Source organism: Mus caroli, chromosome 16, assembly GCF_900094665.2.
Source record: "Mus caroli chromosome 16, CAROLI_EIJ_v1.1, whole genome shotgun sequence".
NCBI classification, from domain to species: Eukaryota; Metazoa; Chordata; class Mammalia; order Rodentia; family Muridae; genus Mus; species Mus caroli.
The window spans coordinates 9352398-9377067 of NC_034585.1; the positions used below are offsets into that span (position 1 = coordinate 9352398).

At 40.6% G+C, this 24670-nt stretch overlaps 1 long non-coding RNA gene across 1 annotated transcript in view; it reads left to right on the forward strand.

Moving 5' to 3' along the window:
* Positions 1–18035, forward strand: part of LOC110311166 — a 37459-nt gene extending 19424 nt beyond the window's left edge. The window contains exons 4-5 of the long non-coding RNA XR_002379924.1: positions 16505–16683; positions 17720–18035. This is a non-coding gene — a long non-coding RNA (uncharacterized LOC110311166). The remainder of the gene's footprint in view (positions 1–16504; positions 16684–17719) is intronic.
* The last annotated feature ends 6635 nt before the right edge of the window (positions 18036–24670 follow it).

Genomic DNA, 24670 nt, shown 5'->3' on the forward strand with positions numbered 1-24670 from the left:
TGGCAGTGTGCTTCTGCTCCCTGAGCCTCTCCAATGGCTTCTGCTCCCTGATATGTTCCCTCCACCCAGTCTCGCACAGCGCGCAGCTGTCTGCTACCTTGCAGCGTTGATTCCTTTGTCTGCAGACCTAAAACATCTATGAATTTTGTTTTTCTCACTTTATATAAACAGTACTTTACTATATGTCCTCCTTCGGTATCTCTTCTTTATTCAACACCACATAGAGGAAAACGTTATTTCTGTATGTTATTCTACTTTTTCTTTTCTTTTTTTCTTTTTTGGATTTTAATTGGATATTTTATTTGTTTACATTTCAAATGTTATTACCTTTCCCAGTTTCCCCTCTGCAAATCCCCTATCCACTCCCCACTTACCCTGCTTCTGTGAGGGTGCTCCCCCACCCACTTACTCCTGTCTCACCCCATAGCATTCCTCTACACTGGGGCATTAAACCTTCACAGGAACAAGGGCCTCCCCTCCCATTGATGCCAGATAAGGCCCCTTCACTCCTTCAGTCCTTCCCCTAACTCCTCCATTGGGGTCCCTGTGCTCAGTCCAATTGTTGGCCGCCAGCCTCTTCATCTGTATTGCTCAGGATCTGGCAGAGCCTCTCAGGAGACAGCTGTATCAGGCTCCTGTCAGCAAGCACTTCTTGGCAAAATAATGTCTTGGTTTGGTGTCTGCATGTGGGATGGATTCCCAGGTGGAGCAGTCTCTGGATGGCCTTTCCTTCAGTCTCTGCTCCACTCTTTGTCCCTGTATTTCCTTTAGACAGGAGCAATTCTGGGTTAAAATTATGGAGATGGGTTGGTGGCCCTATCCCTCAAATGGGGGGCCATGCCTAACCTCTGGATGTGGCCTCGACAGGTTTGCCCTCCCTTTTCTGGAGTATTTCATCTATTATCATCCCTGTGAAGTCCTGGGAGACTCTTGCTTTCCTGGCATTTGGGACTTTCTGGTTGCTACCCCAAGTTCCCCATCCCCTATTGCTACACATGTCTGTTCAATTTCCTGACCCTCTCTGTGTACATCTCCTCCATTTCCTCCCATACTTGATTCTGCCCCTCTTTTTACCCTCCCCCTCCTCTCTTCCTCCCAAGTTCCTCCCACCCTCTACTTCCTTTTATTATATTGTTCCCCCTTCTAAGTAAGACCAATCATCCACTCCGTGACTTCCTTCCTCTTGAGCTTCCTGTGGTTTGTGAGTTGTATCATGAGTATTCCATGCTCTTTGCCTCAAATCCACTTACCAGTGAGTACATACTATGTGTGTTCTTTTGTGACTGAGTTACCTCACTCAGGATGGTATTTTCTAGATCTATCCATTTGCCTGCAAGTTTTGAGAAGTCATTGATTTTAATAACTGAGTAGTACTCCATTGTGTAAATGTACCACAATTTATCCATTCCTCTATTGAGGGGCATCTGGGTTGTTTCCAGCTTCTGGCTATTATAAATATGGCTGCTATGAACATAGTGGAGCATGTGTCCTTATTACATGTTGAAGCATCTTCTGGGTTTATGCCCAGGAATGGTATAGCTGGGTCATCAGGTAGTACTAAGTCCAATTTTCTAAGGAACTGCCAGATTGATTTCCAGAGTGGTTGTACAAGCTTGCAATCCCACCAGCAACATCTGTTCACCTGATTCCATAGGATCTGGTGGCACAAGGGCCCCATCAGAGCCCAAACAAATACATCATATTCTGGACCCAGGCATACCATTCTTTTAACAACCATTAATTCATAGCTTTCCCAAGCAGGAAAGCACAGATCTGAAGGGACAGGACACATCACCAATAGGTTTTAGTGTGTAATTTTAGATGAGAATGTTAGCTAGATAAGATATGTGAATAAGGTTTCTAGTGCCAGAACCTCATAACTCACAAGGAGGTTTCACACCAGAATGTCAGCAGCTAGAAGACACACAAATATGCAACTCCTATGCACTTGCCTGGCTCTCTAAGTCATTTACTAAGCTGTTTGCATGTTTGTCTTATTTAATCCCACAATTCAACAAGCAAGCATCTCAGTCTCCATTTTACAAATACAGAAAGTAAGGCTGTGAGTGTTATCTTCCCAAATCACAATGCCAATAGATTACAAAAAAAAAAATCACAATTTAAAGCCAATTCTTATTGATTCTAAAAGAGTTGGCAGTTGGTACTGATTCTGTCATCCCTCAACAAACAAGATGTACAGTATAGGAGCTTATTGGATACCCCTCAGCTCTTTTTTGAAAGGTCAAAGCCATCTTTACTATGGACATGTTTGGCTAGCCTCAATCTAGTTCACCAAAAACTCTGCCTCCATAAAGTAGAAACTACAGCATTGTTGTGTGATTCTGACCCAGCAAGGGAACTCTTACATGCTGTCTATGTTCTGATGAGGTTACCATGAAGTTGAATGTGGGGTCTGTAAAGTTTAAGTTGCCTTAGGACAGAAGCCTTTGGCCTTGAATACTCGAACTGCTCTATAGCATTCCTTTTGATATAAAACATTCCACCCTAGAGGGAAGTTTCTTAAGACACAGGATGTTTTAAAGGAAGGAGAAACATTCCACCCTGCAGAACAGCACATTAAAATTCAAGAAGTAAATAACTTAAAAGCTTCAAGAAGTCTCTGAAATTGGTGAGATTCACTAGGCCCTTCCCTCCCCAAGGTTGTATAAGCAGAAAGGACTGCAGGATTTACCCAGAGCAGCTGAGTAGCCAGACAACCTGGCAGGCAGTTTACAGGCTGTCATGAGCTTTCATTCTTGCTGGGGTGGACCTTTGAAAATGCAAAAAGCTGTCGTTGAGTCATCCCTACTTCTATGAGTCCCTGACACACTGGAAGTAACACCAACAAGATCTATTGCTTCACCAAGTGGGACTCTGGTGGTGTCCTTACTTCAGATTCTCATCAGTTTCCTGTTTGGGTGAGTATTTGCTAGTGTCTCACACAAGAACATCCTGTGCTACACTAAGCCTGTAGTTAGCCTCTGGCTTGCAGGCCAGTTAGTCATGCTTGCTAATCAGTGCTGGCACTTCTTTTTTCATTCATCCAAGTTTTCATTGCACTGGTGTCAGGACTTACTCATCCAATGTCCATTGACCACATTTATGAAGTGACAACTTTATAGTAATTACTGAGGAGAAGATGGTAGCAGCACAACAAGAATCAGAATCAAGCCATTCATAGAAATAGGTATAACTAATAAAGCTTCAAGAGAGAATGAGCAGCAGCAGCAGCAGCATTATCAAGGCTAGCACCATCACGTAATGGTGTTCAGTGCTTAATGTATTCTTGTTTAATAGACCAAGAGGCTTGCTCCTTAGAGACATTCTATGAGACTGATTATTGCACGGGTCTTATTAGACAGATAAGGTTATGGCGGGTCAAAGTGGTAAAAATAGCTTAAGCACAACTACATTATCAGCCAACCATGAAACTGGAACTGGACACAAGGATTATAAGTAAAATAAAGCTTTGCATAAACACAATACCCATTCCAAGCTGGAAAGGAAGTTCAGCAGTGGAAACTTACTGAATGCATCTATAAAATTATACTTTGATCAAATAGTCTTCAAGTGTTAAAGCGGATAGTGCAGATCTGTGCGCTGACACAAAAAGATATTTATGATATACTAAACTTAACTCCAGGTAAGACAGTTGTATTATATTGTTTGTGGTAGCATTTAAACAGTTTTATATCCATGCACATGCAGAGAGAGAGAGAGAGAAAAAAAAAGGACACAGAAGACCCTGGGAGGGGGATGCTTCTGTTCACCTCAAATGGTACCTGTCCACAGTAGATGCTTGACTACTACTCACCAATGATGGGAATGACTCCTCAGTGAAGACATGAATGAGCAACTCAGGAGATGAATGGATGGGCAGATAATCCTGAATGGATGATAAATGCATGGATATGCCATGATCTGAGCCAGGATCATGCACAGCTGGTGGGACTGGGACAACACTTTTTCCTCTTTAGGTTTATCTTCATGGTTATTTTCTTTTTTCTGTCAGTGAACATAGATTAGTTGTGTAATTAGAGAGGAAAAGATATCCAATCTTCTCTAGGATTAATTACATCCTGGAAAGATCAGGAGCCAACAGTCTGGATTGCATAGCTAAATTCAGACTGTAGGTTGCTTCATTAACTTAGAGATACCAGTGTTTCATCTCACTCTACACATGTTCAGTGGCAAACACCTTGGTTCTGTCATTTCTGAAGAGGCATTTGAAGTCTGTGCCAAACTCCCTGTGAGGCAACATTTTCCAAATTTTAGATAAAAATTATTCTGTGTTTGGGCCATATCCAGGTTCTTCCAGAACCATTATTTTTATGTGTTTTTTTTTCTTTCAGGCAGCTTTGATTTTTAGCTATAAGTCATTTATGTTGATAATTTGCCATCAATTCCACACACAGGAAAAGTTTAATAATCAAGGAGTATTAAATTATTTCTAGATAATGTTTCTTATAAAATGCTAAAATCCTGTGTTCATGTCTTTCTTGTGTCAGTTTCTGGCATGAGACAAGTACAAGCCTGGGTAGGTCAATATTCCATTCCATCCATCATGGAGGTAAAACTGTTTCATGAGTCCCATTTCCCTTTGAAATTGGACTATTGGCAGCTAACTGGATTGTCAGGAGAAGAGTTGTTTTCTTCAGTGATGTAGACACCATGCTCAGATCTCTCTCTCTCTCTCTCTCTCTCTCTCTCTCTCTCTCTCTCTCACACACACACACACACACACACACACACACACACACGGGGTGGGGGGGCGGTGGTGGATAAGAAAAGGACTAACTGAAAGGAGGAGATTGAGCAGGAGAGAGAGAGAAGATACAAGAGAAAAAAATGTAGTCTATGAATCTATTCAAAATATATTGTACAAACACCAAACTGAGATTGCATATTTGATGTCACTGGGATTAAAGAAAATTGAAATAGAAATAAATTTTCCCTTAATGACATGGATTTTTGTGTGTATATAACGCTTATAGTGAATGTCACACATATGACACCACACCTTGCACAGTGCATTATAGTGGGTTGGCCTGATGCTGCTTGTATTCTAATGCTGGGGTCTCCAAGACTGGTTGCCCCAGAGATGAGAGAGTCTGCACATAGACACTAAGTGACCCTGCTCCCACATTATTTCTGATTGATAAATAAAGGTACTGACAGCCAATAGCTGGACAGAAGAGACATAGATGGGGTTTAGGTTTCCCAGGCTTGGGGTCAGACAGGAATCAAGAAGAAAAGAGGAAGGTTGAGGAAGAAGGAGAAGCCACCACAGGTTAAGTGAACCATAAAACATGGCCTTGACGGCTGGACGATTGGAATTAAGAGCAGCCCAGATGAAACATAGTCAGTAATAAGTAATGATTTAGAGTTATCAATAGGAAAAATAGATTCTAATAGCAATGAAAGCAAATATCTAGCCAGTTCTTAGGCTGTTTAAAGCTTATTGTAAATACAAAGGTTGTATATATCTTTTATCCATGAACTAAATGGTCTAAGGTAGGGGAAAAACCCTGGATTGGGATTAAAAAAATGTTTGCAACAGGGGATCATGTCTTAAGCTGACCACTGTGAGTATGAGGAGGAACAGTGCATGATGTTGGGGACATGAGAAGAATGCATGCCAGAATGTAGCATGTCAGAATAGTCCCTGAGAGTGCAATACGGTGGGAAGCACAATTTTATATATAAAGAACGAGATTAAATCATCATATCAATATTCCAGAGCTACAAGGGGCAAATTCTTAATCTAAATCTAAACCAGGCTTTGCCTGAATTCAGAGACCATCAGAAGAAGAATATGGGCTCTCATGAACTGTTCAAGAGAGCATAAAATGGATCCGTGGCTTTGGAAAATAACTTACCTATTGGCTAAAAACAAGTATGTGCATATCCTGTGGCTCAGTGATTGTATACCTTAGTCAAAAGAAATGTTGCCATATATCCTCACAAATGCTTCGACACAAATACTTATAGCAACTTAATTCATAATACACTGTAGTGGGTTTGGCCTAATGCTGCTTATAGTATGCTAGTTTGGGTCCCCAAAATCGTTTGCACTCGAACTTGCACATCTACATATAAAACCCTGAGGGACCCTGGTCCCAATTGGTTTTGATTGGTAAATAAAATTGCCAACAGCCAATGGCTGGGCAGTGCAGACATAGGTGGGACTTTTAGGATTCCCAGACTAGAGACAGAGAGGATGGATAAGGAAGAAGGAGATCATCCATGCTGGGAGAAAGGATGAAAGAGGACATGCCTAAGAAGGTAGGGACAGAGAGCATAGCTGCCATGTAGGATCCAGGGGAACATGGCATAAGAGGGCTGCAGGTCTAGGTCCAGGGCAGCCAAGATGGAATATAGAATTTAGTAAGTAATAACTTGTGAATATCAGAGGGAAGTGGATTAGCCACATGGAGGTTAGGAAGTGAACCAGCCATTGAGCTGATTAAGGCCTATCAAAATATAAAGGCTGTGTGTGTGTGTGTGTCTGTGTGTGTGTGTCTGTGTGTGTGTGTGTGTAACACAGAACATTAGAGCAACTATTGAGGAATGCAGCAGCTGCCAGGATCAATTTGAATAATTAATTGGGTACTACTACAATAGACAATAGACAACAAATGTCAACAGCTTACATGGCCAGAGGGCTAATGAAAAAGCACGTAAGAAACAAGGGGTCCCTATCAGCCACAGGAAGATGTCAATTATGGACACAGCAGTACAAGTGATAGACTTGGAAAGAACTAACATACAGCATAAACAAAAAAGATATGTACTGTAGCATTTAGTTACACAAAGCAAAGGAAAGAACAGCCTGAGGATATAGCTCAGTGGCTCAACACTTGCCTAATGTGTTCAATTCCTAGTACTGAAAAATATTCCCCAAAACAACGAAAAATGACAAAAGTCTCCTCAGGGATCAGACTCACAAAAGGACTTTCTTGGATGGAAGGAGGTTGCTGTGTGATGAACTGATGACGTGAAAGACACATGTATGCTGCACATGTGCAAATTAGCCACACTGCACATCAAGATTTGATCACTTCACTCTATGGAAATGATAACTAAAGAAAGCAAAAGCACTATTGGAAGAACCTGTGTGGTTCAGCACAGATGCAAGCTCACCAACAGTTAGCTCTCTGAGAAGTGTGCAGGCCTCTTTAGCCTTCTCCTGTCTGTGCTTGGGGACATTTTCTGCTTTCTGTACTTGTCTTATATGAGAAATAGTCCAAAGAGCAAAACAGTGACCTAAGAATGTGAGTAAATGTTATATTAATAGCCATAAAAATGTAAGGAACGCAAAGCACTCAGCACAAAAGGAAGCAAGGACATGGTGTGAAAGGGGTCAAGGGTCATCAGCATCTCTAATGGCCTACACGTGACATCACAGTAAGTGCTAGGAGCTAAGTCTTCAGTTAGAACAGCTATTATCTAGGACGAAAGACAAGTGCTCAGAAGATGTATAAGAAAGGGAACCTTGCACAGTGCTAGTGAGTGTGTAAACAGATGCTGACATGGAAACTCAAAAATAAAAACAGAATACCATATGATTCAGCAACCCACAGAGACAAGCCAGGTCTCAATGTTCACTGCAGCACTGCTTATGGCAGCCCATGAATGGGAACAACCTGCACTACACATTCATCAGCTGAAGGACACAAGAAGACAGTGTGGTACCTGTACACGCAAAGAACTCTCCAGTCATTACAAGCATGAAATGCAGTCAAAGAGAACATTTAAAAGTGAAATAATAAATGCTTGCATGCAGACACTTTTAACTTGATTTCAACTTTACATGAACTCACATTTTGCATGGTACCTTTCATGCATATATAAATTTGTATGTTTTCATGTATCACATAAAAATAAAACGCTTGGGATAAAGGACCAAACTCGTTAATCTGCTCACTCTCATTTGTATTTCCCATTGAGCCATACAAACATAGTGGCTCGCAATAAATACATGCTAGATGAATTTTTAGATTTCAAAAGCTGTTTACACTGATGTATCAAGTTCATCTTACTGTTAAAGTTGAATTATGAACCAATACAGCTGTATTCTCATTCAATACAGCTGTATTCTCACTCATTTCTAAGCCCCCTGAGACCACAGCACCCATCTATTCAGCTGCTATGAATAACAGTTGGAGGGGAGAAGTTCTAAGGAACCCAATATTCACGTAAATGCTCATGTAACTTAGATCTAACAAGTCCTGCAACATGGAGCTCTCAAAGTTCCATCTGTAATCTTCATATCATTGGAGATACGATGTATCTTTTATATGAAGTAAAAGTCTGGTTTTATCACTGGTGATGGGTCCTGTGGCAATTAAAAGGCAAGGTAAACTAATACAAGTCACCTAGCAACTGGCAGTCAGCCCACCAGAAAGCCTTAGCTGCAGATGCTAATGATCTTTGACCCTTAGCAAGAAAAAACAGCCCAGCCAAAGCTGAGCATTGAGCTTATAACAAGTGGTCTCCGAGATTACTAAACCTGTGTAAAATAAGCCACACTGATCAGTAATGGATTTAGGGAACATGATATGTGAGAAGGGGCAGGTTCTGATGAGCAGATAGATGGGAAGGTGAATAAGTTGGTGAAGAATAAGCCAGCCTTAAATAGGACCACAGGGTGCTCACGTGTTCAGAAGAGCTGTGAGGTTCACCATGATAGCTTTGGGGAGTATAACTGTCCATTTCCATTGCTATGACAAAACAAATAAGAAAAACAACTTAAAGGAGGTGGGCCTTAATTTGGCTCCCAGGGTCAGAGGTTTCAGCCCGTGGTTGCTTAGGTCTGTTGATGACCCTGGGTTGTGATGAAGCAGCAGTTCATGGTAAGGGGCACACAGCCAAGCAAAGTCAACCACCTCATGGAAGACAGGAAGCCAAGGAGGAGAGATATGGGCCCAGAACAAAATATAGTCCCCTAGGGCATATCCTCAAGGACCCACTCCATTCCCCCCTCTCAAATTCCCACCACCTCCCAATAGCCCACCAAATGATGAGCCCAGCAATGCATTGAGCCAATGATGAGCCTTCATAAAACAGCCATTCCCATAAGCCCATTGCTGAACACTACTGCATGGAAAAACCAAGCCTCTGGAGGAATGTTTCAGAACAAAACAATAATGGAGTCAAGTAACTGAAGATAGTGCCCATACCCAATAGTGGTCACGATGGCTTGATATGGTTCCCATACTGCAAAGATCACTCAAGCCAATGCAACACCCTGACCCACACCAATGCTGGTGATCAGAGTTGGAAAACAAAAGAGAAACTGCCATGTCTTTCTTTAGATTGTACCTCTTTAGACCCTATGCTCAACCCATGTGATCCATTTTCCTTTTCAAATGGAGCCAGTATGAAATGAGTAACATGTTTCAAATACTGTATCGGGCAATTTACATTAACCCATATTAGCACCACAGTGTTCTTGTGAGTAGATATTATTCCATATAGAAAGCAGGGAAACTGAGGCTCAAATAAGTTTTACCTAGGTTACTGAATATTTTGTGGTAGCAATCAGACATGAAACCAGTCTATCTGAATTCAAAGGCCATAGACCAAAATATCCAAGAGAAATGCAAATAAACTTTTTCTTCCCACTCCAAGTCTCTTGGGCTACTGCAGGAGCCAACAGAGATTTCCATGGTAGGAAAAGCACAAAGTCTTATAGTGAGTCTCCCTTCACAGCATAAATAAAACGCTAGACATAATTCCTGGGATGAGTTGAGATTGTAGTGAGTGCTGTTGTTGGAGCACATAGCTAAAAGAATCATCTCATCTCATTAAATGCAGTATGCATCATCTCAGAATGCACTGACATCCAAAGGAAGCAATGCTCACAACACTATTATGAAGCATCATTCAACCCTGGGAGCATTTATAACAGATCACTGTAGTTCTTCCTGGGAACTTCACAAGCAATAAACTGTTCAGAGTTCCTGGTTTGTATTCAGAGCACTGTTCTATATTAAAGTCAGAAGAACAAACTCACAAAGTGAGCCTCCATCATCTCCCTTCACATGGAAATAAGTAAAAATCTATGCTTGCTTGCCCCCTCACCTCTTCCTGGGGAAATTAACAGTGCCTGCAACTCATTTCACTAACTTATCACAGGTTTCTGGTAGTGAGAACATGTGGAGCACCTCAGGCTAACTCAGTGCTGGGTTTCCCTTGTTCCAAGAGCTCTGGACACCAGAGCTAGGGTGTTTCTTCTGTTCCTAACATTACCTCTCTAGCTACAACCTTATGCTACTGTTTTACAAGTAAGAACTATGCTGCTCTACCTAGAATCTACAGTCGAAGATATAAAGAAAGCATACATCACAAGTTTCCATTATCAGCTTCTGAAGCAATGAAGGGGAAAGTGAACTATAGAACTAAGAAGCCATCGCCTCTAGTGTTTGCTATAGTACATTCCACCTTAGGGCCATTGACTAGGCCTTAGAATCACCTGGTCCTCACTTGTTCCTTATTCGTGTACCTTAAATTCCACCAGGAAGAATGCTACTTGTGGGAGAAATATTTTAAAAAGTATATTTGGAAATGTCATAAAGAAACCTAATACTTAACACTTCATCTACTAATTCATAATACTTAAATGGAATTAAGTTGAAGAGAATTAAGAGAACATTGACTGACCTTTAATTTCGTGGAAAGTGTTCCTCTAATTCTCAAAACAATGGAGCAGTGAATGTTATTAATCTCTGTGTTGTATCTGAGGGAGAGGGCTTATACAACTATAAACTGCTGAACCTGAATTTGAACTGGTAATTTGATCTCTTTGTGAAAGGCAGTTTCCATTGAGATGTGTACTTCTGAAGTATCACCAGGAATTTAACTATAAATGAGTTAAAAATCCAATTGTGTTTAAAGAGAAACAATGAAGTCCAACATGGTGGCACAGGAAGATGGAAATTAGAAGCAAAGGCTGCGCATCTTCACACCTTTGTGGTGGCATAGATAAGAAAGAAAGCATGTGAAACTTGGTCATGATTCCAGCTGAAACTGGTACCAGGCGTGGGGTCTAATTCTGAGCTGTCAGCTAACAAGGCGGATACGATATTAGCAGTTCTGCCTCATCTGTGTTTCAGGTTCTTGTCCACACAAATCTATCTTTTCCACGTAGTTCAGGATGTCATTGGCTCCTCTGTGGGCCCTCATCTCATTTCCTTTAAACCATCTTTTCAACTTCAGACAGGATTATTTTCAAAGAAAGATAGTTTCATCCTGTGTTTTCTTTATATATTCCTTAACTGCATAGGTCTCTACAGGATAAAAATCCAAGATTCTTGTCCTTGTATAAAAATGGCATCATTGTTTCACTTTGCACCAGTTTTTCCTCTTACCCATGAGCTTTATCCTGCAAGTGTATGCACTGGGGCTACTAAGATGCTTGCTGTTCTCTGCATTAGAGAGAACTTTTCCAAATGTTTTGCTGTCTGAAATGTTTTTCACATCCATTTTTTTGAAACTATTTTGTTGACATGTTATTGATCTATGAGAAATCTGTGCCTATTTAATGAATGCATCTTAGTGGTCTTGGAAATCTGTATATACCCATCACTATAATCTATGTAAAAGACATGCCCACACGCTCCAAAAGATTCTTCCTATACTATTTGTTAATCTGTGTGAGTTAGGAAAAGACTTTGTTAAGTCTTAACAAAGACTTATGTTAAGATCATATGTCTATGATCTTCCCTCTTATCAAATTTTAAGTACGTTATGAAACACTAACCTGTAGGCACTTTTCTGCACAGCAGATACTTTAAGACTAATCTCTTTGGGGAAACAAAGAAACTTGTCTGCCCTTCAGTTACGAACTCCTTTCCACTGCCTTCACCAGGAAGGTTCCCTGATGAACACCATGCTGCTCATCGCTTCTATACAGTCAATACTTCACACATCTCAGACAAAGGAAATCAGGTCAATGTTGATCTTATGTCAGGATCAATTTATTTACCATGATGCCTTATTTTATGTATTCCATGTAGTTCACGTCCTCATCGGCTCCTGTGTCGCTCATCTCATTTCCTTTAAACCCAACTGTAAGCAGAATAATCTTTAAAAGAAGCCAGTTTCATCTTCTCTATCCTTCATCCGTGTGTTTATAAATTCCTTAACTGCCTGACTCTCTATAGAATAAAAATCCAAGTTTCTTGTCTTAGTATAAATAGCATCTTATTGTTTCATTCATCTTGTTGCAAAAAAGCAGAATTTCATTCTTTTTAAAGACTAAGACCACTGCATGGACATATCAAATTGACTTTATCCATTCATCTGTCAAGGGACATTTAGATTACATATCTTGGCTGTTGTAGATGCTGTTGCATTTTATGTGTGAATGGAATTAACTCTTTGAGTTCCCTATTTAAATTCCTTTGTATGTATTTAGAGGTGGGACTCGGATCACATGTATGGTAGCTCTGCATTTAATTTTTAAAGAAACATTCGTATCTATTTTATATATTGGCTACTCCCAATTTCCAACGAGTGTCCAAGGAGTTCTTTCTTTTCATAACCTTGTCAACACTTGATATCTTCTGGGTTTTTTAATACAATAGTCCCAAGGGGAATATGACAGTTTCCATTATAATTGATTTGTATTTCCCTGATAACATTGAGTACATCTTCATACTTTTGATAACTACTGGCATGGCTTCTTTGAAGAAGTACCCATCTGTACCCATTGCTTGAGAGGTTACTGTTGTTGATTGGTTGGCTGGTTATTTTTCTATTTTGAATTTTTTATATATTTTTGGTATTAACATTTTATCAAATATATATTTGGGAATATTGTCCTACCCCATAGGCTATCTTCTCACTATACTAATCATTTTCTTTACTACAAAGAAGCTTTTCAACTTCATAAGGGCTCATCCATCTACTGTTGCCTCCCTTGCCTGTGTTTTTATCATCACATACATATGACAGTAGCCAAAGAGTCCCCTGTGTACCGCTAGACGTTTCATGACTCCAGGTCTTGCAATGATGTTTTGTTTCCTTTTAGTTGACTTTTGCTTGTTATGTGACATAAGGGTCCAACTCAATACTTCTTGGTATGAATATTCCATTTCATGGCTATTGAAGGGTCTATTCTTTCCCTGTTCTGCATTCTTAGCACTCTTGTTGAAGATTAGTTGACCTTAGATCGCATGTATTTATTTCTGGGCTCTCTATTCTGGCCATTGGACTATATGCACTTGGTTTTATGCCAGTATCATTACAGTCTTGATTACTGTAGTTCTGTAATCAATTTTGAAATCAAGATGCCTCATGCCTCGAGCTTTGTTCTACTTGTTCAAAATAACTTTGGTTATTAGAGATCTCTTGTGCTTCCTTACAAATTTTAGAATTGTTATTATTTCTGAAAAAAAAAAGCCATGGGAATTTTGTCAGTGATTGCGTTAACTCTGAAGATCATTTAGGTGGCACGGACCTTTTAGATAACAATTATTCTAACCCTCAAACAAGGAGTGTCTCTTCACTTGGTTTTGCTTTGTTTTCTTTCATCTGTGTTTCATGGGTTTCTGTTTTGTTTTGTTTTGTTTTGTTGAGGAGGCGGGGTAGTCATGAGTCCTTGATTAAAAACGTTTCTAAGTGTTTTATTGTTTTGGATGCTATGTCTACGGGACCATTTTCCTGATACCTCTTTGGATAGTTTGTTAATATATACAGGGTCTATTGACATTGCTATGGTGATTTTGTGTCCTACAATACCTCTAAACTCTTTTTCTTTGAACACCTTCCCATCCTGAAGAACTGCCATTTTATCAGCAACAGCATGAAGATCAACTTGTTCAGGGAACCTGGCCTATCAAAGCTAGTGACCTAATTAAAATTTACAAAATTATGTCTGTTTGCTTTTCATAGCTATGATAAAACACTAAACAAAAGCAACTTGGGAAGGAAAGGGCTTATTTCATCTTTACTTCCAAATGGCAATCTATCCTTGAGGGAGGTAAAGGCAGGAACATGAAGGCAGGAACTGAAGCAGAGAGCACAGTAGAGCATCCCTTACTGGGTTGTTCCCCCTGGTTTGTTCAGAGACCTTTCTTATACAGTGCAACACCACCTGCCTAGGGATGGTACGACCCACAGTGGGTTGGGTCCTCTTACATCAATTAGCAATTAGGAAAATGCCCCACAGACATGCTCATAGGCCCATATGGGGGAAGCAATTCCTCAAATGAGGTTCTCCCTTCTCAAGTGACTCAAGTTTGTGTCAAGTTGACAAAACTGACCAGCATAGTACAAAGCATAGATCCCATCATATGCAGCCAATAAGTTGTAACACTACTTTCTTTGTTAGAGTTACAATTTATTTACGGTTTTTAAAGTTTTTAAATTATTCATTGTGTGTGTCTATGTGCATGCATGCTGAGGTCAGTGTAAAGCCCAACCAAGTTTGTTTTTGAAGAAACTCCATTTTGTGTGAGACTAGAGCCTAAAGTCCAATTCCAGGAAGAAAATCACAGTCCTCCTGAGGAAACATCCTATGGCAACCAACCCCTGCCCTCATAGAAACAGCCAGTTGGGCTATAATAGCAGGGTCGAGGTACATATAGATAACTTAAGATATCCTGCAGAAGTTGCATATGTAGCAGAAGATGGCCTAGTCAGCCATCAATGGGAGAAGAGGCCCTTGGTCTTGCAAAGATCATATGCCCCATTACAGGGGAATGCCAGGGCCAGGAAGCGGGAGTGCGTGGGCTGGGGAGCAGTGGGGGAGGGTATAGGGGTCTTTGGGGATAGCATTTGAAATGTGAATGAAGAAAATATCTAATAAAAAATTTAAAAAAAGATATCCTGCAGAGAACAGATAACTTAGCCATCCTGTTTGTCAGGTGGTTTGTCCCCATGTTCAGTTCCTGCAGATTGAGCCAGAAATGCAGTTTTAAAAATATTAACTTGTTGACCCATGTGGAAATTCCCCAACCTTGCTGTAACTAGAATAAGAACCCTGTACCTCTAGACTCACAACTCTCACTCCTACCCACTGAAATGTGGATGGTGAGAGTCCTTGCTTGTGAGCTTGAAATAAAGACCCTATGTGTTTGCATTGGAATTGTCTCCTCAGTGGTCTTTGGATCCCTGCAACTTGGGCACAAAGGTCAGAAGATAACTTGAAGGAGTTTCTTCTCTCCTTCGACCACACAGATTCCTAGAACCAAACTCAAGTCTTCAGGATTGACAGCAAACATTTTCATCCACTGAGCTATTTTACTAGCCTCACTAAGTAGGATTTTTGTTTATTTTGTTGGTTTTGGTTTGGTTTGTTTGTTGCTGTTGTTTTGGTTTGGTTTAGTTTTTGAGACAGGGTTACTCTGGGTATCCCTGGCTGTCTGGGAACTCATTCTGTAGACCAGGCCTTGAATTCACAAAGACCTGTCTTTTCAGATGCTGGTACTAAAGGTACACACCACCACCACCCAACTGAGGAGTGTTTTTAAAGATTAATTTCCTTTTATTTTATGTGTGTTTCATCTGAATGAACTTATGTGTACCACATGTATTCAGTGCCCAAGAAAGCCAAAAGAGAGCATCAGATACCCCTAGAACTGTAGTTACCATTGTGAGCTGCCATGTGGGTGCTGGGAACTGAACCCCAGTCCTCTGGGGGAGCATCCAGTGCTCTAACCACTGAACAACCTCTCCAGCCCTGCGAGCAGTTTTAAAATGTGATCTGGTTATCATTCTTATCTGTATGTCCATCTTAGTTCAGGTATCAAATAAGAGTAACTATGGATCCGAACAGTCCTGCTTCAGGTCTCCTAAGGTCAGCTACAAATTCCCTTGAAGGAGTTAGGTTACAAGACAGTGGCTGAGCTGTGATTACTAGAGAATAAAGTTAACCTACCCTGACTGCTCTTAGAAGCTGAATTCTGCAGAGCAGTGACTCAGGTCATCTGGACCATGCCTCTTGCACATTGCTAAGGAAGGCATGTTCACCCTTCTTTCTATAGCACATGCTAAGAACTAGAGATCTAAAACTTGGTGCATGACTCAACCAAGTTTTACATAGGGCTGCATATTTCATTCAACCCACATCACCAGTGAAGTCTACAACCACCATGCTCAGCAGAATCTTAGGAAACCACGCAGTGGGACCATGTGCTCATCTGATGTCTTGATGACTGTTTCGTTCTATTAAAATGTGTATGCCCATAATACCTGGATTTTTAAATTTGTGGAAATGTGACAGTGAGAAGTAGTTGTGTGCCTGTACACATGTGCCTGGGAAGGCCTGAGATCAACTTTGGGTACAATTTCTCAGGAACTATCTACCTTGTTTTGGGGGATAGGTGTCTTTCTCATTGGGATTTCAGGCTCACCAATCTGGCTAGGCTGGCTTGTTAGAAAGCCCCAGGGATCTTCCTGTCTCCACCTTGAACACATGCTTATGAGGCAAACATTCTAATAGCCAAGCTACAGTCCCACCCGGTGAAGACTGTTGATTTATATTGTCCCGATGTAGGTTTTCGGTGGCCCCTGGGCAGGGTGAAACGCCCCCATGAGGACAGTACACTCTGAAGACTCTTCCTGGATGCTTTCTACAAAGAGAAAGAATGCCTGATTTCTGCCCAAGCAGAAGTCACTGCCTTGCTCTACAGCATCCCATCAGATCTGAGACCAGTTTCGGGGAGATGATTCTTGGTAAGGCTCGTTGGTGTATCAGACACACACAGGCAACTGGTGCATGAAGGTGATGGCAAACACATAACCAAGGTTTCATAATGCTTTTAGAACAGGAAGCTATGTAAGGTCCACTCTATATCATTTCTTTACAACACCTCATAAATAAACAATGATCCTTTATTTCTCGTGTCAGCTGATTTATAAGGAGATCTTTAGATGGAGTGTTTCCATCCATTACTAATGCCTTGTGTACTTCACTGTAACGAGTGAACACAGCTCCATTATGCTCATTTAGCATATTAATAAAGCATCAACTAATTTAAGACAACAAACGATTGCTGGATAGGAAGGATGGTAAATTACGGTTGAGAGACTAACACTCAACTACAGAGAGCCAGAAACCCCCACTTGTCACAAGAGAGCCAGCTGAATATGAAGAGGCATTAATCACTAGAGGCAGATTCTCAAGGCCACTGCTGCACAGCCTGGGCACCATCCTGCTCCAATTCCTCACACTGGCAGTGGGAGTCAGCCTTGCTTTCCCACTGCAGAATACAGATCCATCACCACAGCCATGGGACAGAACCTTCCTGTAAAAAGCCAGCAAGTGTGTTATTTCAGACCTGAAACATTGCCCTGATGTGCAGCCTTATGGGACAGGAGCTCTTCACAAGAATAGAATTAACCCTTGTCATTTAATATTTCATGCCATCCAGTGGCTCCCTAACAAGAACAAATGACTGTGGCTGAAATGAGCCTTATTTATCCTGAGTGGGATTTAATGATAATGATGGCAGGGCTGAGCATTTCATGAAACATATTTTACCTGCAGCCACAATGCAATGGCATTGTATTCATCCTACAGTAGGAAGAATTAATGACCCTGCTTTCCTGGTTTGGAAACATGAGAAAATCAGCTGCTATCCATGCTTAAAATGGAACATAATTTAAAAAGAAAAAACATGATTTTCCCTGCTGGGGAGCAGGTCGCAAAAACAGGGGCTGCTTTTGTTAAGGTGGGATGGCTACTTTTCTGTGTATTCATCTTCTGCAGGCTCAATTCTCTTCTGCTGGGATCCACCGGGTGAACATCTGTTTTATGAGCTCTACTCTGGCAGCCCCTTCTCCTCATCATTCAGATGATGAACTGCCTCTGCATTGTGAATGATGGATGAACCCCGGAGCTCCTCCTGTGAGCCTTCCTGGATGAAGAGCTCAGCTTTTCTGCTGTGATTATCAGATTCCTCCTACGCATGCAAGCCTTCCAAATGAAGCAAGAGCACAATGAACATGTCCACCTATATGGGAGATGCACAAGAAGAGTGGGATGCATTGAGAGTGTGAACTGCCCCATAAACAAGTAGATCATCACCAAAAGCCTGTTCTTTTCCTTTACAGAATGTGCACTTAGTTCCTGGAGCATCCATTCATCCAAGAGCTACGTACTTCAATGTTCCTTACAACAAGGTGGGGAGGCCACATGCCTTATTCCCATCAACTGAGCATGAGTAGAAATGCAGTCTGTGAGAAGCAGGTATGCCTTATCTCTCTTCTTTCACTACTCTGGATAACAAATCATAAAGGGTTCTGAGTCCTAAGAAGGAAACAGAGCTACAAGATGGAGGGAGCCTGGGTCCTTGAGTGACTCCTAAAAGGGTGTTCATTGATCGAATTCTTGTGCAAAAAATATGTCTCATAAGAGAAGCCCCTTAGATCTTGGGAACATCAGTCACAAAAGCTAATATTAGTTTGATTAGTACACACATCAAAAATACTTGGAACAAAGATCAAAACAGGAGGACAAAATAATGACCTCAGTTTGACTTGAGTGACGTAGGACAGGTCTGTATTTGTATACCCATCAAATGACAATCTTCCTTACCTTGCTGCTCTAATCACACTGCTTTGCCAGTCTTTGGTTGATTGGTTGTTATTGAGACAGGGTTTCACATAGCCCAGGCCAGTCTCAAACTCACTTTATAGCTGAGGGTGACCCTGAATTTCTGATTCTCTTGCTGTTATGGACAATGTACTGAAACTACAGGAATGAGTCACTGCATCTGGCTTATACAGTACTGAGACTCAAACTCTGACCCTTACATGTGCTAGGAAGTACTTTAACAAACAAGCCACATTCTTAACTTTCTGCCATTCCTAACATGTCTACACATAGCTAATGGTATGTATTCATTCTGGCCATCTTTATGAGTGCTTTCAAAATTTGAGCTGATTGCATGTTACCCTCCTGTGCATTCTGATCTTCATATTCTCTAAATCTCAGCTCAGTAGGGGTTCTTCAAGGAAGCTAGCCTGTTTCAGAACATCACAGAAATAACATTAGCCAATATTTTTGTTACTATATAGAGAGGCAATTTTGTTTTCATTTCTGTATAGTACTCCTGTGGGTAGGCATGCCACAGTCACCCATCTTTTCACATATTAATAGACATTTGAGATGTAACAGTTTGTGGCTGTGATGAATAAAACTTGTATGAGAAATGCATGCATACATCTGTTGGGGCTTATATTCATTTTTATCAGGCAAAATATAAAATATAATTGCTGAGTCATAAGCCAGCTACACCATTAACTTTTAAAGAAATTGCCAAGCTATCATTTTAAAGTCTATGTACTTTACTTCAGTCATGTCAGTTTAAGAGAGTTTCAGTAGCTCTCATGTTCTCAGTAGTGCAGATCGCTGATCATTCTAGAAGACACAGTGGCATCTCACTGCACTGTTACTGTCATCTCATGATGCATGAGTTTCTCCATGTAGAATTTGAAACATTCGACGTGATACCCTTTAGTATAGGAGAAGAGAAAGAAGGAAGGAAGAAAACTGAAAGGAAGGCAAGGCACATGAGTAGAAGGGGGAATAAAAGAAGCAAAGAAAAGACAGGAAGGAGAGAGAAAGGGAAGGGAAGAGAAAGGGAATAGGTAAGGGAAGGAAAGGAGAGGAAAGAAGAGGAGAGGGCAGTGATTTTTGGTACAGCAACTCCACAAGAGTCCACCACAGTTTCCCATCAGATTAAAACTGGACTGGATCCAGTTATCCATATGCGACATTAAATGAGGACCCTACCAAGGGGATTTGTTGTGGATGTTGGTTCATTTGTTTGGCTAGACAAACCTAGAAGTACTGAAGTAACACACAAGAACAAGCCCGATGGAGAAAGACCATCCTTCACAGGAAGGAACACAGTCAGATTAAAGGCGTTATTAGCCTGCTCAGGCATAGTGACTCCCAAAGTGGACACTGACATCAGCATCTGTGTCAGTCCTGAGTGGCTCACCAGGAAAGTGCAGTGAAATATCCATTATCCTCAACTAGATACAAGAGCTAACAGCAGCTAGCTAGCGGCCCTGGCTGGACTACCTACCATCCATTTAGGGAGGGATCCAATTGGAGGTGTTTTTAATTCTGACATGATGCTCTAATGTGCCACCTTTTCTAGGAGGAAGCAAACTGAGTGTAGGGCTCCATTACCATGTTTGCCTCACAATTAGGAAAGGGTTCTCACTAATTGGGTAACTAGAGGCTTAAGTGGCCAGTTAGTGTGAGCAAACTGAAAGCATGATCTTTGCAAATCAACCTGCATACAAAATGTATATCCTTTAAGTCTGTCACTTGGCTGTCAGCCACAAGGACAGCCAATAACTGCCACCTCTTTCTGAGTGAATCCTTTTAATCAAAGTTGGTTTGTAATATCTGTGTCACCAATGACATTAATAACATATAGCTTCTATGATGCCTGACATTAAACATGAATCATGCCATCTACTTGACACAAACATTAACTGAGCAGAAAATTTTTGCAAATGTTTCAAGAGGTTACATCGGTCTTTGTGAAGAGAGGTATTTATTCCTAAAACAAGAATGCTTGGTAAGAAGAGGACGCCCAAAGCTTTCTCAGAATCTACCTGTGCTTCTCAGCAGTTCCCAAATGCTGTGCTGGTGGTACACGTTTGATGGTCAATGTCTCACTGATTCTTGGAATGGCCTTGTGAAGCAGCTAGAGTTGTTAGTCTTGCAGTTAATTTTAGAATGAGAAAATTGAAGAACCAAGGCCACAGAATCTGCCCAGTATCAGAATCAGACTTTGAACGCAGTTCCTTCTCTCCGATCTCATCCATATTCTTGTCTGTGAAGGAGGCCTAGGAACCATTCCCTTAACATCCTTTAAATGAATTCATGGTCTCTCTCTCCTGGCTTCTCTCACCACTCAACAGACGTTGATTTCCACTGTCCCACATCAGCCAGTGAGCCCTCTCCATAAAACAAACCTGAACTGATATTCTTCTTGCTAAAGTGTTGTCACCATCAGTGGATATTCAAGCCCCTTTGGATAGGAACTGAACCTCCTATGGCCTCTCTCTCTCAGAGCACAAAGAAGCCACTAGAACTCAGTTTTGCAGATACCTTGCTGTCATTGGCTCACATATGGGAATGCTGTTGTCAGAGCTGCAGGTGACTCAGCCATGCTGACTCTTTTCTCATTACCCTTAGAGACTCAGCAAGGCCAGCTCAGATACGTAAGACTATTTGACAGCACAGACGAAGCTCTGCTTCCTGAATATTCCTCAAATTAGATTCCTAACGTCAGGCTCTAGTTTTTCTTCCCCATGGGTTTTTCCTTCTTATAACTACAGGATCCCACCTGTGGGATCCTGTCATCTGTGGAATCCCATCTGTGGGATCCCATCTGTGGGATCCTGTCATCTCTGGTGTCCCATCTGTGGGATCCTATCATCTGTGGTGTCCTGTCATCTGTGGTGTCCTGTCATCTGTGGGATCCCATCTGTGGAATCCTGTCATCTGTGGGATCCCATCTGTAGGGTCCTATCTATGGGGTCCTATTTGTGGGATCCTATCTATAGGATCCTGTCTGTGGGATCATGTCTGTGGGTCTGTTCTCTCCTCCTTTTATATTTATTCTCATAATGATCTCTAGACTTAGTCTCAGGAAGCGCATATGTCCAGAAATGAGTCTTAGCTCAGCTCAAGCTAGATGGTAGAAGAATTTATGGTGCTTAGATAAAAGCCAGCATCCTCGGAAACTTCAGAAATGGGTTCCCATGAAGCAAAAGAAGTCATTTCCCTAGCCCTCTCAGCCCCAATGGTTGCCCTGCACTCCTAGGAAAAGAATCCTAAATATTTGTCAAGCAGAGTTCTTTCTCCCTGCAAGCCAGTCTCCTTATCCTTACTTGCATGCAATTCCAGCTCTCAGTGCATCAACTGCTCTTCTAATTCACATTGACCACTAAGCAGAGAGCACAGAGATTGCTCATGGAGAGCAAACTGCGTGAGAACCACTTACTAAGTTGTGTTCCAGAGCTTAGAAAAGCAAACTCATGTCTGGCATTGCTTCATTTTTGACTTAGATTGACATTCATGTATGTCTTCAGTAAGAACTGATCTCATTTTTCTTAAATTTTTGTATTATTTAAATGCATTTTATACATCAAACATATTAATAATATTGAATATTTTGAGAATCAAATAATAAAAATTTTGTTCATTTAAAAAAAATTTTTAAAAGATTTATTCATTATTATATGTAAGTACACTGTAGCTGTCTTCAGAAACACCAGAAGAGGGTGTCCGATCCCATTTCAGATGGTTGTGAGCCACCATGTGGTTGCTGGGATCTGAACTCAGGACCTTTGGAAGAGCAGTCAGTGCTCTTAACCATCTCACCAGCCCCTCATATTCATATCCTTTCATATCCTAAAAATATCATTAATGAACATTTAATACTATTTATAACTCAGGATCCTATATCTAATGTTGAATACTAAATTGTTTCAAAACATACAAAATATTCTTTGGGAATTAAGCATATTAAAAGAGCATAAAATATTAAAAATGAATCATTAAAAAATATATTCGAAAGCCCTTATATGATACCACCTGACATAGTGAAAGAGTATTTCAAATGCATTACATATCTGTATACATTTTCTAACTATAAGTTTATTTTTAAAAGAGTATCAGTGTTTCTAGGAGAGAGATTATTTTATCAATAAGTATATTTTTAAAATTTCAAAATAGAAAAACTCTTTGAAGTTAAACATTAAGAAAATTCTAATTTCAAGGACACTTCATACTAGTCAAAGGAAAAATTCTACCAAATGAACTCTCAGTTCTGAACATCTATGCTCCAAATGCAAGGGCACCCACGTGCATAAAAGAAACTCTACTAAAGCTCAAAGCACACATCACACCCCACACAATAATAGTGAGAGACTTCAACACCCCACTCTCAACAATGGACAGATCATGGAAACACAAACTAAACAGAGACACAGTGAAACTAACAGAAGTTATGAACCAAATGGATCTAACAGATATTTATAGAATATTTCATCCTAAAGCAAAAGAATATACCTTCTTCTCAGCACCTCATGGTAGCTTCTCCAAAACTGACCATATAATTGATCACAAAACAGACCTCAACGGATACAAGAAAATTGAAATAATCCCATGAACCCTATTAGATCACCACAGACTAAGGCTGGTCTTAAATACCAAAAAAAAAAAAAAAAAAAAAAAAAACAATGGAAAGCACACATATACATGGAAGCTGAACTACACTCTACTAAATGATAACTTTGTCAAGGAAGAAATAAAGAAAGAAATTAAAGTATTTTATGATTTAATGAAAATGAAGACACATCATACCCTATGGGACACAATGAAAGCAGTGGTAGGAGGAAAACTCATATCTCTAAGTGTCTCCAAAAAGAAACTGAAGAGAGCTTATACCTAGCAGCTTGACAGCACACCTGAAAGCTCTAAAACAAAAAGAAGCAAATACACCCATGAGGAGTAGATGGCAGGAAAGAATCAAACCAAAGAAACAAAATGAACTATACAAAGAATCAACAAAACCAAGAGCTGGTTCTTTGAGAAAATCGACAAGATAGATAAACCCTTAGCCAGACTAACCAGAGGGCACAGAGACAAAATCCAAATTAATAAAATCAGAAATGAAAAGGGGGATAAAACAGTGAAGTATATCTTAAAATAACTATTCTGTTTGTTGAATATCAACAGGTGAAAATATTAAAATCGTGTTTTTTAAAAAACGGTCAAGTTAAGAAAGTGTGTTCGTGTACTCTCTCACAAGGGTCTTGCTCCCTTAGATAGTGGTATTAAGAACATATGACACTCTAATAAGCTTCCCTATCATCCTTTCCTTGCAACCACAATCTAGATTATTTTGTAAGGTGCCTGACAAACTTCTTCCCAGAGAACTAAGCATGTGACCTGCTCCTGACTAATGAGACATAAGTAGAAACCCATCTAATAGTGCTTCTCGGGAGACTTTGACTGTCTAACAAAATGGAGCCTACTCATCAATAACTGATCTCCTTTTCTTCCTTCTCAGAAAGGAGACACAATGCTTGTCTATACAGCAGCCATTTTATATCATTTTGACAAAAATATACGCTAAGTATGGTTGTGGTAGAGCAAAGACACAAGCCCAGGGCCCCAGGATCATCTCTGCTTTACCACACTTCCCCTGGGCTCCTGCTATCTCTCTAGGATTCACTGGAGGAGAAGAATCAACCTCTTCTATATTTGAGCACTGTGTATTATATTCCCTGTTTCATGAGCCATATCAGAATCATGTCTGATGTTTACAATTCTCATCTGTCCTAATGTGTCATCAGGCTTAATGTGAGAAGAGATGGCATCTTCCTCAGCAAATATGGCAGCTTTTTCTCACATTGTAAACCAGGGACGCCAGCTATCTGCCAACCTGCTGAGGTACACGTTTGACAGAGAGACTGACAGCCCGCATATGCTGGCACTGGGTAAAGGATGAAGACTGGAGTAAAGAAAATCTCCTACTCCAGCATTACTTCAACACCCTCACCCACCAAATTCCCAAACAACCAAAACCTCCCCAAACATCAAAACCACAACAAATCCTCAAACCAAAACAAACCACACCAAATCCCCCAAATAACCAAAACCACACCCAAATCCTCTAGGACC